The following is a 17353-nucleotide window of genomic DNA, read 5'->3' as shown; positions in this document are numbered from 1 at the left end:
TTTTTCGCGAAAAAAACCTCAGTGTGAACTCCCCCTAACACAGGGGCGTAACTACTGCTATAGCAGCCGTAGCGGCTGCTACGGGGCCGCGGCATGAGGGGGCCCGCGTCACCTGCCGGCACGGGCCCCCACCTTGGCCGGAATCTCCGCTAGCTGCCGCTATGGCTGCTACAGCGCGATGCCACGGAACACTACGGCAGAGCAGGGAGTATCTCCCCGCTCTGCCATTAAACATAAGACATGTATCCCCTATCCACAGGATAGGGGATACGTGTGTGATCGCTGGCATTGATAGGGAGAACGGGGGACCGAAAGTCCCCTGAAGTTCTCCATCACAAACCTCGGACTTCCGGGGTCTGTGTCGGCAGCTCCGTAGAAATGAATGGAGCGCCGGTCACACTTGAGCTGCGCAGACACCGGAAGTCAGAGGTGAGTGATGGAGAACTTCGGGGGACTTTCGGTCCCCCGCTCTCCCTATCAATGCCAGCGATCACACATGTATCCCCTATCCTGTGGATAGGGGATACATGTCTTTTGTCTTTTCACACTGTAGGTCGCATTTTTTTGAGTGATTGGGGGTGTATGGCGTTCCCTACAGGGGGGGGGGCTGTATAGCGTTCCCTACAGGGGGGGGCTGTAAGGCGTTCCCTACAGGGGGGGCTGTATAGCGTTCCCTACAGGGGGGGCTGTATAGCGTTCCCTACAGGGGGGGGCTGTAAGGCGTTCCCTACAGGGGGGGCTGTATAGCGTTCCCTACAGGGGGGCTGTATAGCGTTCCCTACAGGGGGGTCTGTATGGCGTTCCCTAAAGGGGGGTCTGTATGGCGTTCCCTACAGGGGGGGGCTGTATGACTTTCCCTACAGACCCCCCCTGTAGGGAACGCCATACAGAACCCCTGTAGATAACGCCATACAGACCCCACTGTAGATAACGCCATAAAGTCCCCCCTGTAGATAACACCATACAGCCCCCTGTAGATAACGCCATACAGCCCCCCTGTAGATAACGCCATACAGCCCCCTCTGTAGATAGCGCCATACAGTCCCCCTGTAGATAGCGCCATACAGTCCCCCCTGTAGATAGCGCCATACAGTCCCCCCTGTAGATAGCGCCATACAGTCCCCCCTGTAGATAGCGCCATACAGTCCCCCCTGTAGATAGCGCCATACAGTCCCCCCTGTAGATAGCGCCATACAGTCCCCCCTGTAGATAGCGCCATACAGACCCCCCTGTAGATAGCGCCATACAGACCCCTCTGTAGATAGCGCCATACAGTCCCCCCTGTAGATAACGCCATACAGCCCCCTCTGTTGATAGCGCCATACAGTCCCCCCTGTAGATAACGCCATACAGCCCCCTCTGTAGATATCTTGAGATTCAGTCCTGCTTGATAGGTAACAGTGCAGTAAGCTAAGCATGATAAGATCATCTAAATTATTGCATCTCAGTTGCATGAGTGCTTTGTGTTATATTCAATGATTCAATTTAACCTAAGTCTCTAAATGTGGGCAAAGAAAATAAAAAAACTATACTCACCTCCTCCCTCGCCTCCGTTCACCCGCCGCAGCCCCCATCCTCCTGTCTCGGTCTGTGTTACAAGTGTACAAGGCTGCACTGGTGACGCGCTGCCGATGGCACGTGACCGCTGCTGCCAATAACTCCTCATTGGTGTGCTGCTGAGGACAGTAGTTCCACAGCAAATCGCTGTTGAGGGCATTGATTGGCTGCAGCGGTCATGTGCCATCGACCGCGCGTCACCACAGCAGCTTTGTAAACACAGAAAGGGATAGGGGCTGCGGAGGGGGAACGGAGGCGCCGGAGGAGGTGAGTATAGGTTTTTCATTTTCTTTGCCCACATTTAGGGACTTAGTTTAGATAAGAATTTAACCCGGAAAAAAATGTGTTACTTGTGTTCTAAACTGGTAATAAAATGTACAATATAAATCTTCCTTCATAATTTTTATTAGTAAGGTTTATTTTTATATGCATATATATGTTTAGGTAACTTTGTCGGTATTGGGGGGGGGGCGGGGGGGCCCTGGCACATTATCTGCACAGGGGCCTTTTGCAGTCTGTGTCCGCCACTGCTGGGTCCAGGCAGTGTTGGTCAGTGCTGCTCAGCAGGCAGCACTGGACTGGATTAAAGCTGATACAAGGTGTGAAAGGAGAAGGGGTGGCAGTGGGCATGCACTTACTGCTGCTGCTGCTGCTGCTGCCAGTGTTTGCACGGCAGGAGGGCATTTGGGCGTTGCCAGGAAGGCGTTTTTATGTCGATTCCTCCTCTTTCAGCACTGCATTGTGGTGCAAGCAAAAGAAGCAAAACGCGCGGCACGTTCGGGTTATCGCTTCTCGGCCTTTTGGCTAAGATCAAGTGTAGTATCTGTTCTTATCAGTTTAATATCTGATACGTCCCCTATCTGGGGACCATATATTAAATGGATTTTTAGAACAGGGAGATGGAAATAGAGCTTGCTCTGTCCACTCCACGCATTGACCTGGTATTGCAGTATTTCCAGGACCGGTGCACCCTTTCCTTATGTGTTTACTAAAATCAGATTCCAAAAGTGCTTTTTGTGTTTGCCATTGTTTTTGTCTTTCGGATGGGATCTCCCCTTTTAATCCCATTATTTCAACACCTGTTGGACAATGCATTTGTACAGTCATGTGTGATAATGAGCTAATTTATTAAATGCAATTAATTAATACATTGCCACCTCTTGTTTTGTGTCATCTGTGTTTCTGTGTTTCCGGCATTTCACATTGGAACAGCTCATTCACCTTCCTTGTCTTCTCTCCGCCCTCCCTCCTAGGTAGGTTAAAGAGCTGCACCTGAGCCAGCCACTGATTGATGCAGCACCATAGTCAAATAGTGGAGTGGAGTAGGGGAACAGCAAACAGCCATTAAAGCAGCCAGCCCGCCCGCCCGCCCGTCACAATGGACCTACCTGTGTACACTAGATGGATGTGATGGAATGTACTGTGGTCCCTACATTTCAAGAAGAAGTAAGAATTGCAGTTGCAACAAACCCTTGCTTGCCTACAAAGAGAGCAGCAATTTGGATTTGTTACTATGTTACCTGGAAGAATAACAAACTGTGCAAGGATGGAGGTTGTAGGAGCAAGGAGAACAAGTTGTCTGTAAAGTTGGTGGATGCCTATTTTCCATTTTGCAGTCCCTTGTCTCCCTCTTGTGGCCTCCTGGAGGCAACTAGCTGTGCAAAAAAAAGACAGCCTGGGGGCCGGCTGTTGCAGTGTTGCCCTCTCAGGCAACACTGAGTGACTGACTGAGCCGCACCGTCTTATATAAAGTTCAGACGGAACTTTGCACGTGTCATAGTGGAGACCTCAGGAGCCAGAGCCAGCTTTCTGACATCATAATGGGGCCTCAGAGATAAAAGCCTGGGCCCAGGCAGTGTTGGTCAGTGCTGCTCAGCTGGCAGCACTGGACTGGATTAAAGCTGATACAAGGTGTGAAAGGAGAAGGGGTGGCAGTGGACATGCACTTACTGCTGCTGCTGCTGCTGCCAGTGTTTGCACGGCAGGAGGGCATTTGGGCGTTGCCAGGAAGGCGTTTTTATGTCGATTCCTCCTCTTTCAGCACTGCATTGTGGTGCAAGCAAAAGAAGCAAAACGCGCGGCACGTTCGGGTTATCGCTTCTCGGCCTTTTGGCTAAGATCAAGTGTAGTATCTGTTCTTATCAGTTTAATATCTGATACGTCCCCTATCTGGGGACCATATATTAAATGGATTTTTAGAACAGGGAGATGGAAATAGAGCTTGCTCTGTCCACTCCACGCATTGACCTGGTATTGCAGTATTTCCAGGACCGGTGCACCCTTTCCTTATGTGTTTACTAAAATCAGATTCCAAAAGTGCTTTTTGTGTTTGCCATTGTTTTTGTCTTTCGGATGGGATCTCCCCTTTTAATCCCATTATTTCAACACCTGTTGGACAATGCATTTGTACAGTCATGTGTGATAATGAGCTAATTTATTAAATGCAATTAATTAATACATTGCCACCTCTTGTTTTGTGTCGTCTGTGTTTCTGTGTTTCCGGCATTTCACATTGGAACAGCTCATTCACCTTCCTTGTCTTCTCTCCGCCCTCCCTCCTAGGTAGGTTAAAGAGCTGCACCTGAGCCAGCCACTGATTGATGCAGCACCATAGTCAAATAGTGGAGTGGAGTAGGGGAACAGCAAACAGCCATTAAAGCAGCCAGCCCGCCCGCCCGCCCGTCACAATGGACCTACCTGTGTACACTAGATGGATGTGATGGAATGTACTGTGGTCCCTACATTTCAAGAAGAAGTAAGAATTGCAGTTGCAACAAACCCTTGCTTGCCTACAAAGAGAGCAGCAATTTGGATTTGTTACTATGTTACCTGGAAGAATAACAAACTGTGCAAGGATGGAGGTTGTAGGAGCAAGGAGAACAAGTTGTCTGTAAAGTTGGTGGATGCCTATTTTCCATTTTGCAGTCCCTTGTCTCCCTCTTGTGGCCTCCTGGAGGCAACTAGCTGTGCAAAAAAAAGACAGCCTGGGGGCCGGCTGTTGCAGTGTTGCCCTCTCAGGCAACACTGAGTGACTGACTGAGCCGCACCGTCTTATATAAAGTTCAGACGGAACTTTGCACGTGTCATAGTGGAGACCTCAGGAGCCAGAGCCAGCTTTCTGACATCATAATGGGGCCTCAGAGATAAAAGCCTGGGCCCAGGCAGTGTTGGTCAGTGCTGCTCAGCAGGCAGCACTGGACTGGATTAAAGCTGATACAAGGTGTGAAAGGAGAAGGGGTGGCAGTGGGCATGCACTTACTGCTGCTGCTGCTGCTGCTGCCAGTGTTTGCACGGCAGGAGGGCATTTGGGCGTTGCCAGGAAGGCGTTTTTATGTTGATTCCTCCTCTTTCAGCACTGCATTGTGGTGCAAGCAAAAGAAGCAAAACGCGCGGCACGTTCGGGTTATCGCTTCTAGGCCTTTTGGCTAAGATCAAGTGTAGTATCTGTTCTTATCAGTTTAATATCTGATACGTCCCCTATCTGGGGACCATATATTAAATGGATTTTTAGAACGGAGATGGAAATAGAGCTTGCTCTGTCCACTCCACGCATTGACCTGGTATTGCAGTATTTCCAGGACCGGTGCACCCTTTCCTTATGTGTTTACTAAAATCAGATTCCAAAAGTGCTTTTTGTGTTTGCCATTGTTTTTGTCTTTCGGATGGGATCTCCCCTTTTAATCCCATTATTTCAACACCTGTTGGACAATGCATTTGTACAGTCATGTGTGATAATGAGCTAATTTATTAAATGCAATTAATTAATACATTGCCACCTCTTGTTTTGTGTCGTCTGTGTTTCTGTGTTTCCGGCATTTCACATTGGAACAGCTCATTCACCTTCCTTGTCTTCTCTCCGCCCTCCCTCCTAGGTAGGTTAAAGAGCTGCACCTGAGCCAGCCACTGATTGATGCAGCACCATAGTCAAATAGTGGAGTGGAGTAGGGGAACAGCAAACAGCCATTAAAGCAGCCAGCCCGCCCGCCCGTCACAATGGACCTACCTGTGTACACTAGATGGATGTGATGGAATGTACTGTGGTCCCTACATTTCAAGAAGAAGTAAGAATTGCAGTTGCAACAAACCCTTGCTTGCCTACAAAGAGAGCAGCAATTTGGATTTGTTACTATGTTACCTGGAAGAATAACAAACTGTGCAAGGATGGAGGTTGTAGGAGCAAGGAGAACAAGTTGTCTGTAAAGTTGGTGGATGCCTATTTTCCATTTTGCAGTCCCTTGTCTCCCTCTTGTGGCCTCCTGGAGGCAACTAGCTGTGCAAAAAAAAGACAGCCTGGGGGCCGGCTGTTGCAGTGTTGCCCTCTCAGGCAACACTGAGTGACTGACTGAGCCGCACCGTCTTATATAAAGTTCAGACGGAACTTTGCACGTGTCATAGTGGAGACCTCAGGAGCCAGAGCCAGCTTTCTGACATCATAATGGGGCCTCAGAGATAAAAGCCTGGGCCCAGGCAGTGTTGGTCAGTGCTGCTCAGCAGGCAGCACTGGACTGGATTAAAGCTGATACAAGGTGTGAAAGGAGAAGGGGTGGCAGTGGGCATGCACTTACTGCTGCTGCTGCTGCTGCTGCTGCCAGTGTTTGCACGGCAGGAGGGCATTTGGGCGTTGCCAGGAAGGCGTTTTTATGTCGATTCCTCCTCTTTCAGCACTGCATTGTGGTGCAAGCAAAAGAAGCAAAACGCGCGGCACGTTCGGGTTATCGCTTCTCGGCCTTTTGGCTAAGATCAAGTGTAGTATCTGTTCTTATCAGTTTAATATCTGATACGTCCCCTATCTGGGGACCATATATTAAATGGATTTTTAGAACAGGGAGATGGAAATAGAGCTTGCTCTGTCCACTCCACGCATTGACCTGGTATTGCAGTATTTCCAGGACCGGTGCACCCTTTCCTTATGTGTTTACTAAAATCAGATTCCAAAAGTGCTTTTTGTGTTTGCCATTGTTTTTGTCTTTCGGATGGGATCTCCCCTTTTAATCCCATTATTTCAACACCTGTTGGACAATGCATTTGTACAGTCATGTGTGATAATGAGCTAATTTATTAAATGCAATTAATTAATACATTGCCACCTCTTGTTTTGTGTCGTCTGTGTTTCTGTGTTTCCGGCATTTCACATTGGAACAGCTCATTCACCTTCCTTGTCTTCTCTCCGCCCTCCCTCCTAGGTAGGTTAAAGAGCTGCACCTGAGCCAGCCACTGATTGATGCAGCACCATAGTCAAATAGTGGAGTGGAGTAGGGGAACAGCAAACAGCCATTAAAGCAGCCAGCCCGCCCGCCCGCCCGTCACAATGGACCTACCTGTGTACACTAGATGGATGTGATGGAATGTACTGTGGTCCCTACATTTCAAGAAGAAGTAAGAATTGCAGTTGCAACAAACCCTTGCTTGCCTACAAAGAGAGCAGCAATTTGGATTTGTTACTATGTTACCTGGAAGAATAACAAACTGTGCAAGGATGGAGGTTGTAGGAGCAAGGAGAACAAGTTGTCTGTAAAGTTGGTGGATGCCTATTTTCCATTTTGCAGTCCCTTGTCTCCCTCTTGTGGCCTCCTGGAGGCAACTAGCTGTGCAAAAAAAAGACAGCCTGGGGGCCGGCTGTTGCAGTGTTGCCCTCTCAGGCAACACTGAGTGACTGACTGAGCCGCACCGTCTTATATAAAGTTCAGACGGAACTTTGCACGTGTCATAGTGGAGACCTCAGGAGCCAGAGCCAGCTTTCTGACATCATAATGGGGCCTCAGAGATAAAAGCCTGGGCCCAGGCAGTGTTGGTCAGTGCTGCTCAGCAGGCAGCACTGGACTGGATTAAAGCTGATACAAGGTGTGAAAGGAGAAGGGGTGGAAGTGGGCATGCACTTACTGCTGCTGCTGCTGCTGCTGCTGCTGCTGCTGCTGCTGCTGCCAGTGTTTGCACGGCAGGAGGGCATTTGGGCGTTGCCAGGAAGGCGTTTTTATGTCGATTCCTCCTCTTTCAGCACTGCATTGTGGTGCAAGCAAAAGAAGCAAAACGCGCGGCACGTTCGGGTTATCGCTTCTCGGCCTTTTGGCTAAGATCAAGTGTAGTATCTGTTCTTATCAGTTTAATATCTGATACGTCCCCTATCTGGGGACCATATATTAAATGGATTTTTAGAACAGGGAGATGGAAATAGAGCTTGCTCTGTCCACTCCACGCATTGACCTGGTATTGCAGTATTTCCAGGACCGGTGCACCCTTTCCTTATGTGTTTACTAAAATCAGATTCCAAAAGTGCTTTTTGTGTTTGCCATTGTTTTTGTCTTTCGGATGGGATCTCCCCTTTTAATCCCATTATTTCAACACCTGTTGGACAATGCATTTGTACAGTCATGTGTGATAATGAGCTAATTTATTAAATGCAATTAATTAATACATTGCCACCTCTTGTTTTGTGTCGTCTGTGTTTCTGTGTTTCCGGCATTTCACATTGGAACAGCTCATTCACCTTCCTTGTCTTCTCTCCGCCCTCCCTCCTAGGTAGGTTAAAGAGCTGCACCTGAGCCAGCCACTGATTGATGCAGCACCATAGTCAAATAGTGGAGTGGAGTAGGGGAACAGCAAACAGCCATTAAAGCAGCCAGCCCGCCCGCCCGCCCGCCCGCCCGCCCGTCACAATGGACCTACCTGTGTACACTAGATGGATGTGATGGAATGTACTGTGGTCCCTACATTTCAAGAAGAAGTAAGAATTGCAGTTGCAACAAACCCTTGCTTGCCTACAAAGAGAGCAGCAATTTGGATTTGTTACTATGTTACCTGGAAGAATAACAAACTGTGCAAGGATGGAGGTTGTAGGAGCAAGGAGAACAAGTTGTCTGTAAAGTTGGTGGATGCCTATTTTCCATTTTGCAGTCCCTTGTCTCCCTCTTGTGGCCTCCTGGAGGCAACTAGCTGTGCAAAAAAAAGACAGCCTGGGGGCCGGCTGTTGCAGTGTTGCCCTCTCAGGCAACACTGAGTGACTGACTGAGCCGTACCGTCTTATATAAAGTTCAGACGGAACTTTGCACGTGTCATAGTGGAGACCTCAGGAGCCAGAGCCAGCTTTCTGACATCATAATGGGGCCTCAGAGATAAAAGCCTGGGCCCAGGCAGTGTTGGTCAGTGCTGCTCAGCAGGCAGCACTGGACTGGATTAAAGCTGATACAAGGTGTGAAAGGAGAAGGGGTGGCAGTGGGCATGCACTTACTGCTGCTGCTGCTGCTGCTGCTGCCAGTGTTTGCACGGCAGGAGGGCATTTGGGCGTTGCCAGGAAGGCGTTTTTATGTCGATTCCTCCTCTTTCAGCACTGCATTGTGGTGCAAGCAAAAGAAGCAAAACGCGCGGCACGTTCGGGTTATCGCTTCTCGGCCTTTTGGCTAAGATCAAGTGTAGTATCTGTTCTTATCAGTTTAATATCTGATACGTCCCCTATCTGGGGACCATATATTAAATGGATTTTTAGAACAGGGAGATGGAAATAGAGCTTGCTCTGTCCACTCCACGCATTGACCTGGTATTGCAGTATTTCCAGGACCGGTGCACCCTTTCCTTATGTGTTTACTAAAATCAGATTCCAAAAGTGCTTTTTGTGTTTGCCATTGTTTTTGTCTTTCGGATGGGATCTCCCCTTTTAATCCCATTATTTCAACACCTGTTGGACAATGCATTTGTACAGTCATGTGTGATAATGAGCTAATTTATTAAATGCAATTAATTAATACATTGCCACCTCTTGTTTTGTGTCGTCTGTGTTTCTGTGTTTCCGGCATTTCACATTGGAACAGCTCATTCACCTTCCTTGTCTTCTCTCCGCCCTCCCTCCTAGGTAGGTTAAAGAGCTGCACCTGAGCCAGCCACTGATTGATGCAGCACCATAGTCAAATAGTGGAGTGGAGTAGGGGAACAGCAAACAGCCATTAAAGCAGCCAGCCCGCCCGCCCGCCCGTCACAATGGACCTACCTGTGTACACTAGATGGATGTGATGGAATGTACTGTGGTCCCTACATTTCAAGAAGAAGTAAGAATTGCAGTTGCAACAAACCCTTGCTTGCCTACAAAGAGAGCAGCAATTTGGATTTGTTACTATGTTACCTGGAAGAATAACAAACTGTGCAAGGATGGAGGTTGTAGGAGCAAGGAGAACAAGTTGTCTGTAAAGTTGGTGGATGCCTATTTTCCATTTTGCAGTCCCTTGTCTCCCTCTTGTGGCCTCCTGGAGGCAACTAGCTGTGCAAAAAAAAGACAGCCTGGGGGCCGGCTGTTGCAGTGTTGCCCTCTCAGGCAACACTGAGTGACTGACTGAGCCGCACCGTCTTATATAAAGTTCAGACGGAACTTTGCACGTGTCATAGTGGAGACCTCAGGAGCCAGAGCCAGCTTTCTGACATCATAATGGGACCTCAGAGATAAAAGCCTGGGCCCAGGCAGTGTTGGTCAGTGCTGCTCAGCAGGCAGCACTGGACTGGATTAAAGCTGATACAAGGTGTGAAAGGAGAAGGGGTGGCAGTGGGCATGCACTTACTGCTGCTGCTGCTGCTGCTGCTGCTGCTGCTGCTGCCAGTGTTTGCACGGCAGGAGGGCATTTGGGCGTTGCCAGGAAGGCGTTTTTATGTCGATTCCTCCTCTTTCAGCACTGCATTGTGGTGCAAGCAAAAGAAGCAAAACGCGCGGCACGTTCGGGTTATCGCTTCTCGGCCTTTTGGCTAAGATCAAGTGTAGTATCTGTTCTTATCAGTTTAATATCTGATACGTCCCCTATCTGGGGACCATATATTAAATGGATTTTTAGAACAGGGAGATGGAAATAGAGCTTGCTCTGTCCACTCCACGCATTGACCTGGTATTGCAGTATTTCCAGGACCGGTGCACCCTTTCCTTATGTGTTTACTAAAATCAGATTCCAAAAGTGCTTTTTGTGTTTGCCATTGTTTTTGTCTTTCGGATGGGATCTCCCCTTTTAATCCCATTATTTCAACACCTGTTGGACAATGCATTTGTACAGTCATGTGTGATAATGAGCTAATTTATTAAATGCAATTAATTAATACATTGCCACCTCTTGTTTTGTGTCGTCTGTGTTTCTGTGTTTCCGGCATTTCACATTGGAACAGCTCATTCACCTTCCTTGTCTTCTCTCCGCCCTCCCTCCTAGGTAGGTTAAAGAGCTGCACCTGAGCCAGCCACTGATTGATGCAGCACCATAGTCAAATAGTGGAGTGGAGTAGGGGAACAGCAAACAGCCATTAAAGCAGCCAGCCCGCCCGCCCGCCCGCCCGCCCGTCACAATGGACCTACCTGTGTACACTAGATGGATGTGATGGAATGTACTGTGGTCCCTACATTTCAAGAAGAAGTAAGAATTGCAGTTGCAACAAACCCTTGCTTGCCTACAAAGAGAGCAGCAATTTGGATTTGTTACTATGTTACCTGGAAGAATAACAAACTGTGCAAGGATGGAGGTTGTAGGAGCAAGGAGAACAAGTTGTCTGTAAAGTTGGTGGATGCCTATTTTCCATTTTGCAGTCCCTTGTCTCCCTCTTGTGGCCTCCTGGAGGCAACTAGCTGTGCAAAAAAAAGACAGCCTGGGGGCCGGCTGTTGCAGTGTTGCCCTCTCAGGCAACACTGAGTGACTGACTGAGCCGTACCGTCTTATATAAAGTTCAGACGGAACTTTGCACGTGTCATAGTGGAGACCTCAGGAGCCAGAGCCAGCTTTCTGACATCATAATGGGGCCTCAGAGATAAAAGCCTGGGCCCAGGCAGTGTTGGTCAGTGCTGCTCAGCAGGCAGCACTGGACTGGATTAAAGCTGATACAAGGTGTGAAAGGAGAAGGGGTGGCAGTGGGCATGCACTTACTGCTGCTGCTGCTGCTGCTGCTGCCAGTGTTTGCACGGCAGGAGGGCATTTGGGCGTTGCCAGGAAGGCGTTTTTATGTCGATTCCTCCTCTTTCAGCACTGCATTGTGGTGCAAGCAAAAGAAGCAAAACGCGCGGCACGTTCGGGTTATCGCTTCTCGGCCTTTTGGATAAGATCAAGTGTAGTATCTGTTCTTATCAGTTTAATATCTGATACGCCCCCTATCTGGGGACCATATATTAAATGGATTTTTAGAACAGGGAGATGGAAATAGAGCTTGCTCTGTCCACTCCACGCATTGACCTGGTATTGCAGTATTTCCAGGACCGGTGCACCCTTTCCTTATGTGTTTACTAAAATCAGATTCCAAAAGTGCTTTTTGTGTTTGCCATTGTTTTTGTCTTTCGGATGGGATCTCCCCTTTTAATCCCATTATTTCAACACCTGTTGGACAATGCATTTGTACAGTCATGTGTGATAATGAGCTAATTTATTAAATGCAATTAATTAATACATTGCCACCTCTTGTTTTGTGTCGTCTGTGTTTCTGTGTTTCCGGCATTTCACATTGGAACAGCTCATTCACCTTCCTTGTCTTCTCTCCGCCCTCCCTCCTAGGTAGGTTAAAGAGCTGCACCTGAGCCAGCCACTGATTGATGCAGCACCATAGTCAAATAGTGGAGTGGAGTAGGGGAACAGCAAACAGCCATTAAAGCAGCCAGCCCGCCCGCCCGCCCGTCACAATGGACCTACCTGTGTACACTAGATGGATGTGATGGAATGTACTGTGGTCCCTACATTTCAAGAAGAAGTAAGAATTGCAGTTGCAACAAACCCTTGCTTGCCTACAAAGAGAGCAGCAATTTGGATTTGTTACTATGTTACCTGGAAGAATAACAAACTGTGCAAGGATGGAGGTTGTAGGAGCAAGGAGAACAAGTTGTCTGTAAAGTTGGTGGATGCCTATTTTCCATTTTGCAGTCCCTTGTCTCCCTCTTGTGGCCTCCTGGAGGCAACTAGCTGTGCAAAAAAAAGACAGCCTGGGGGCCGGCTGTTGCAGTGTTGCCCTCTCAGGCAACACTGAGTGACTGACTGAGCCGCACCGTCTTATATAAAGTTCAGACGGAACTTTGCACGTGTCATAGTGGAGACCTCAGGAGCCAGAGCCAGCTTTCTGACATCATAATGGGGCCTCAGAGATAAAAGCCTGGGCCCAGGCAGTGTTGGTCAGTGCTGCTCAGCAGGCAGCACTGGACTGGATTAAAGCTGATACAAGGTGTGAAAGGAGAAGGGGTGGCAGTGGGCATGCACTTACTGCTGCTGCTGCTGCTGCTGCCAGTGTTTGCACGGCAGGAGGGCATTTGGGCGTTGCCAGGAAGGCGTTTTTATGTCGATTCCTCCTCTTTCAGCACTGCATTGTGGTGCAAGCAAAAGAAGCAAAACGCGCGGCCCGTTCGGGTTATCGCTTCTCGGCCTTTTGGCTAAGATCAAGTGTAGTATCTGTTCTTATCAGTTTAATATCTGATACGTCCCCTATCTGGGGACCATATATTAAATGGATTTTTAGAACAGGGAGATGGAAATAGAGCTTGCTCTGTCCACTCCACGCATTGACCTGGTATTGCAGTATTTCCAGGACCGGTGCACCCTTTCCTTATGTGTTTACTAAAATCAGATTCCAAAAGTGCTTTTTGTGTTTGCCATTGTTTTTGTCTTTCGGATGGGATCTCCCCTTTTAATCCCATTATTTCAACACCTGTTGGACAATGCATTTGTACAGTCATGTGTGATAATGAGCTAATTTATTAAATGCAATTAATTAATACATTGCCACCTCTTGTTTTGTGTCGTCTGTGTTTCTGTGTTTCCGGCATTTCACATTGGAACAGCTCATTCACCTTCCTTGTCTTCTCTCCGCCCTCCCTCCTAGGTAGGTTAAAGAGCTGCACCTGAGCCAGCCACTGATTGATGCAGCACCATAGTCAAATAGTGGAGTGGAGTAGGGGAACAGCAAACAGCCATTAAAGCAGCCAGCCCGCCCGCCCGCCCGTCACAATGGACCTACCTGTGTACACTAGATGGATGTGATGGAATGTACTGTGGTCCCTACATTTCAAGAAGAAGTAAGAATTGCAGTTGCAACAAACCCTTGCTTGCCTACAAAGAGAGCAGCAATTTGGATTTGTTACTATGTTACCTGGAAGAATAACAAACTGTGCAAGGATGGAGGTTGTAGGAGCAAGGAGAACAAGTTGTCTGTAAAGTTGGTGGATGCCTATTTTCCATTTTGCAGTCCCTTGTCTCCCTCTTGTGGCCTCCTGGAGGCAACTAGCTGTGCAAAAAAAAGACAGCCTGGGGGCCGGCTGTTGCAGTGTTGCCCTCTCAGGCAACACTGAGTGACTGACTGAGCCGCACCGTCTTATATAAAGTTCAGACGGAACTTTGCACGTGTCATAGTGGAGACCTCAGGAGCCAGAGCCAGCTTTCTGACATCATAATGGGGCCTCAGAGATAAAAGCCTGGGCCCAGGCAGTGTTGGTCAGTGCTGCTCAGCAGGCAGCACTGGACTGGATTAAAGCTGATACAAGGTGTGAAAGGAGAAGGGGTGGCAGTGGGCATGCACTTACTGCTGCTGCTGCTGCCAGTGTTTGCACGGCAGGAGGGCATTTGGGCGTTGCCAGGAAGGCGTTTTTATGTCGATTCCTCCTCTTTCAGCACTGCATTGTGGTGCAAGCAAAAGAAGCAAAACGCGCGGCACGTTCGGGTTATCGCTTCTCGGCCTTTTGGCTAAGATCAAGTGTAGTATCTGTTCTTATCAGTTTAATATCTGATACGTCCCCTATCTGGGGACCATATATTAAATGGATTTTTAGAACAGGGAGATGGAAATAGAGCTTGCTCTGTCCACTCCACGCATTGACCTGGTATTGCAGTATTTCCAGGACCGGTGCACCCTTTCCTTATGTGTTTACTAAAATCAGATTCCAAAAGTGCTTTTTGTGTTTGCCATTGTTTTTGTCTTTCGGATGGGATCTCCCCTTTTAATCCCATTATTTCAACACCTGTTGGACAATGCATTTGTACAGTCATGTGTGATAATGAGCTAATTTATTAAATGCAATTAATTAATACATTGCCACCTCTTGTTTTGTGTCGTCTGTGTTTCTGTGTTTCCGGCATTTCACATTGGAACAGCTCATTCACCTTCCTTGTCTTCTCTCCGCCCTCCCTCCTAGGTAGGTTAAAGAGCTGCACCTGAGCCAGCCACTGATTGATGCAGCACCATAGTCAAATAGTGGAGTGGAGTAGGGGAACAGCAAACAGCCATTAAAGCAGCCAGCCCGCCCGCCCGTCACAATGGACCTACCTGTGTACACTAGATGGATGTGATGGAATGTACTGTGGTCCCTACATTTCAAGAAGAAGTAAGAATTGCAGTTGCAACAAACCCTTGCTTGCCTACAAAGAGAGCAGCAATTTGGATTTGTTACTATGTTACCTGGAAGAATAGCAAACTGTGCAAGGATGGAGGTTGTAGGAGCAAGGAGAACAAGTTGTCTGTAAAGTTGGTGGATGCCTATTTTCCATTTTGCAGTCCCTTGTCTCCCTCTTGTGGCCTCCTGGAGGCAACTAGCTGTGCAAAAAAAAGACAGCCTGGGGGCCGGCTGTTGCAGTGTTGCCCTCTCAGGCAACACTGAGTGACTGACTGAGCCGTACCGTCTTATATAAAGTTCAGACGGAACTTTGCACGTGTCATAGTGGAGACCTCAGGAGCCAGAGCCAGCTTTCTGACATCATAATGGGGCCTCAGAGATAAAAGCCTGGGCCCAGGCAGTGTTGGTCAGTGCTGCTCAGCAGGCAGCACTGGACTGGATTAAAGCTGATACAAGGTGTGAAAGGAGAAGGGGTGGCAGTGGGCATGCACTTACTGCTGCTGCTGCTGCTGCTGCTGCCAGTGTTTGCACGGCAGGAGGGCATTTGGGCGTTGCCAGGAAGGCGTTTTTATGTCGATTCCTCCTCTTTCAGCACTGCATTGTGGTGCAAGCAAAAGAAGCAAAACGCGCGGCACGTTCGGGTTATCGCTTCTCGGCCTTTTGGATAAGATCAAGTGTAGTATCTGTTCTTATCAGTTTAATATCTGATACGCCCCCTATCTGGGGACCATATATTAAATGGATTTTTAGAACAGGGAGATGGAAATAGAGCTTGCTCTGTCCACTCCACGCATTGACCTTGTATTGCAGTATTTCCAGGACCGGTGCACCCTTTCCTTATGTGTTTACTAAAATCAGATTCCAAAAGTGCTTTTTGTGTTTGCCATTGTTTTTGTCTTTCGGATGGGATCTCCCCTTTTAATCCCATTATTTCAACACCTGTTGGACAATGCATTTGTACAGTCATGTGTGATAATGAGCTAATTTATTAAATGCAATTAATTAATACATTGCCACCTCTTGTTTTGTGTCGTCTGTGTTTCTGTGTTTCCGGCATTTCACATTGGAACAGCTCATTCACCTTCCTTGTCTTCTCTCCGCCCTCCCTCCTAGGTAGGTTAAAGAGCTGCACCTGAGCCAGCCACTGATTGATGCAGCACCATAGTCAAATAGTGGAGTGGAGTAGGGGAACAGCAAACAGCCATTAAAGCAGCCAGCCCGCCCGCCCGCCCGTCACAATGGACCTACCTGTGTACACTAGATGGATGTGATGGAATGTACTGTGGTCCCTACATTTCAAGAAGAAGTAAGAATTGCAGTTGCAACAAACCCTTGCTTGCCTACAAAGAGAGCAGCAATTGGGATTTGTTACTATGTTACCTGGAAGAATAACAAACTGTGCAAGGATGGAGGTTGTAGGAGCAAGGAGAACAAGTTGTCTGTAAAGTTGGTGGATGCCTATTTTCCATTTTGCAGTCCCTTGTCTCCCTCTTGTGGCCTCCTGGAGGCAACTAGCTGTGCAAAAAAAAGACAGCCTGGGGGCCGGCTGTTGCAGTGTTGCCCTCTCAGGCAACACTGAGTGACTGACTGAGCCGCACCGTCTTATATAAAGTTCAGACGGAACTTTGCACGTGTCATAGTGGAGACCTCAGGAGCCAGAGCCAGCTTTCTGACATCATAATGGGGCCTCAGAGATAAAAGCCTGGGCCCAGGCAGTGTTGGTCAGTGCTGCTCAGCAGGCAGCACTGGACTGGATTAAAGCTGATACAAGGTGTGAAAGGAGAAGGGGTGGCAGTGGGCATGCACTTACTGCTGCTGCTGCTGCTGCTGCCAGTGTTTGCACGGCAGGAGGGCATTTGGGCGTTGCCAGGAAGGCGTTTTTATGTTGATTCCTCCTCTTTCAGCACTGCATTGTGGTGCAAGCAAAAGAAGCAAAACGCGCGGCACGTTCGGGTTATCGCTTCTCGGCCTTTTGGCTAAGATCAAGTGTAGTATCTGTTCTTATCAGTTTAATATCTGATACGTCCCCTATCTGGGGACCATATATTAAATGGATTTTTAGAACAGGGAGATGGAAATAGAGCTTGCTCTGTCCACTCCACGCATTGACCTGGTATTGCAGTATTTCCAGGACCGGTGCACCCTTTCCTTATGTGTTTACTAAAATCAGATTCCAAAAGTGCTTTTTGTGTTTGCCATTGTTTTTGTCTTTCGGATGGGATCTCCCCTTTTAATCCCATTATTTCAACACCTGTTGGACAATGCATTTGTACAGTCATGTGTGATAATGAGCTAATTTATTAAATGCAATTAATTAATACATTGCCACCTCTTGTTTTGTGTCGTCTGTGTTTCTGTGTTTCCGGCATTTCACATTGGAACAGCTCATTCACCTTCCTTATCTTCTCTCCGCCCTCCCTCCTAGGTAGGTTAAAGAGCTGCACCTGAGCCAGCCACTGATTGATGCAGCACCATAGTCAAATAGTG

General features: G+C 48.1%; 12 non-coding genes across 12 annotated transcripts; all 12 read left to right on the top strand.

Annotated features, from left to right (window-relative positions):
- Positions 1–2341: 2341 nt before the first annotated feature.
- Positions 2342–2532, top strand: LOC142680699 (U2 spliceosomal RNA). Its single transcript, XR_012853139.1, has one exon. It is a non-coding gene; the product is annotated as a U2 spliceosomal RNA (small nuclear RNA).
- A 1118-nt stretch (positions 2533–3650) lies between these two features.
- Positions 3651–3841, top strand: LOC142680698 (U2 spliceosomal RNA). Its single transcript, XR_012853138.1, has one exon. It is a non-coding gene; the product is annotated as a U2 spliceosomal RNA (small nuclear RNA).
- Positions 3842–4962: 1121 nt separating this feature from the next.
- Positions 4963–5151, top strand: LOC142680915 (U2 spliceosomal RNA). Its single transcript, XR_012853316.1, has one exon. It is a non-coding gene; the product is annotated as a U2 spliceosomal RNA (small nuclear RNA).
- A 1120-nt stretch (positions 5152–6271) lies between these two features.
- On the top strand, positions 6272–6462 carry LOC142680696 (U2 spliceosomal RNA). Its single transcript, XR_012853137.1, has one exon. It is a non-coding gene; the product is annotated as a U2 spliceosomal RNA (small nuclear RNA).
- A 1142-nt stretch (positions 6463–7604) lies between these two features.
- Positions 7605–7795, top strand: LOC142680694 (U2 spliceosomal RNA). The gene has a single exon (XR_012853136.1). It is a non-coding gene; the product is annotated as a U2 spliceosomal RNA (small nuclear RNA).
- A 1136-nt stretch (positions 7796–8931) lies between these two features.
- Positions 8932–9122, top strand: LOC142680693 (U2 spliceosomal RNA). The gene has a single exon (XR_012853135.1). It is a non-coding gene; the product is annotated as a U2 spliceosomal RNA (small nuclear RNA).
- A 1136-nt stretch (positions 9123–10258) lies between these two features.
- Positions 10259–10449, top strand: LOC142680692 (U2 spliceosomal RNA). The gene has a single exon (XR_012853134.1). It is a non-coding gene; the product is annotated as a U2 spliceosomal RNA (small nuclear RNA).
- A 1132-nt stretch (positions 10450–11581) lies between these two features.
- Positions 11582–11772, top strand: LOC142680940 (U2 spliceosomal RNA). Its single transcript, XR_012853336.1, has one exon. It is a non-coding gene; the product is annotated as a U2 spliceosomal RNA (small nuclear RNA).
- Positions 11773–12893: 1121 nt separating this feature from the next.
- Positions 12894–13084, top strand: LOC142680691 (U2 spliceosomal RNA). Its single transcript, XR_012853133.1, has one exon. It is a non-coding gene; the product is annotated as a U2 spliceosomal RNA (small nuclear RNA).
- A 1115-nt stretch (positions 13085–14199) lies between these two features.
- Positions 14200–14390, top strand: LOC142680690 (U2 spliceosomal RNA). The gene has a single exon (XR_012853132.1). It is a non-coding gene; the product is annotated as a U2 spliceosomal RNA (small nuclear RNA).
- Positions 14391–15510: 1120 nt separating this feature from the next.
- Positions 15511–15701, top strand: LOC142680944 (U2 spliceosomal RNA). The gene has a single exon (XR_012853339.1). It is a non-coding gene; the product is annotated as a U2 spliceosomal RNA (small nuclear RNA).
- A 1121-nt stretch (positions 15702–16822) lies between these two features.
- On the top strand, positions 16823–17013 carry LOC142680689 (U2 spliceosomal RNA). Its single transcript, XR_012853131.1, has one exon. It is a non-coding gene; the product is annotated as a U2 spliceosomal RNA (small nuclear RNA).
- The last annotated feature ends 340 nt before the right edge of the window (positions 17014–17353 follow it).

This window comes from Rhinoderma darwinii, assembly GCF_050947455.1.
Source record: "Rhinoderma darwinii isolate aRhiDar2 chromosome 2 unlocalized genomic scaffold, aRhiDar2.hap1 SUPER_2_unloc_56, whole genome shotgun sequence".
NCBI lineage: Eukaryota > Metazoa > Chordata > Amphibia > Anura > Rhinodermatidae > Rhinoderma > Rhinoderma darwinii.
This window is presented reverse-complemented; position numbering and strand designations above follow the sequence as displayed.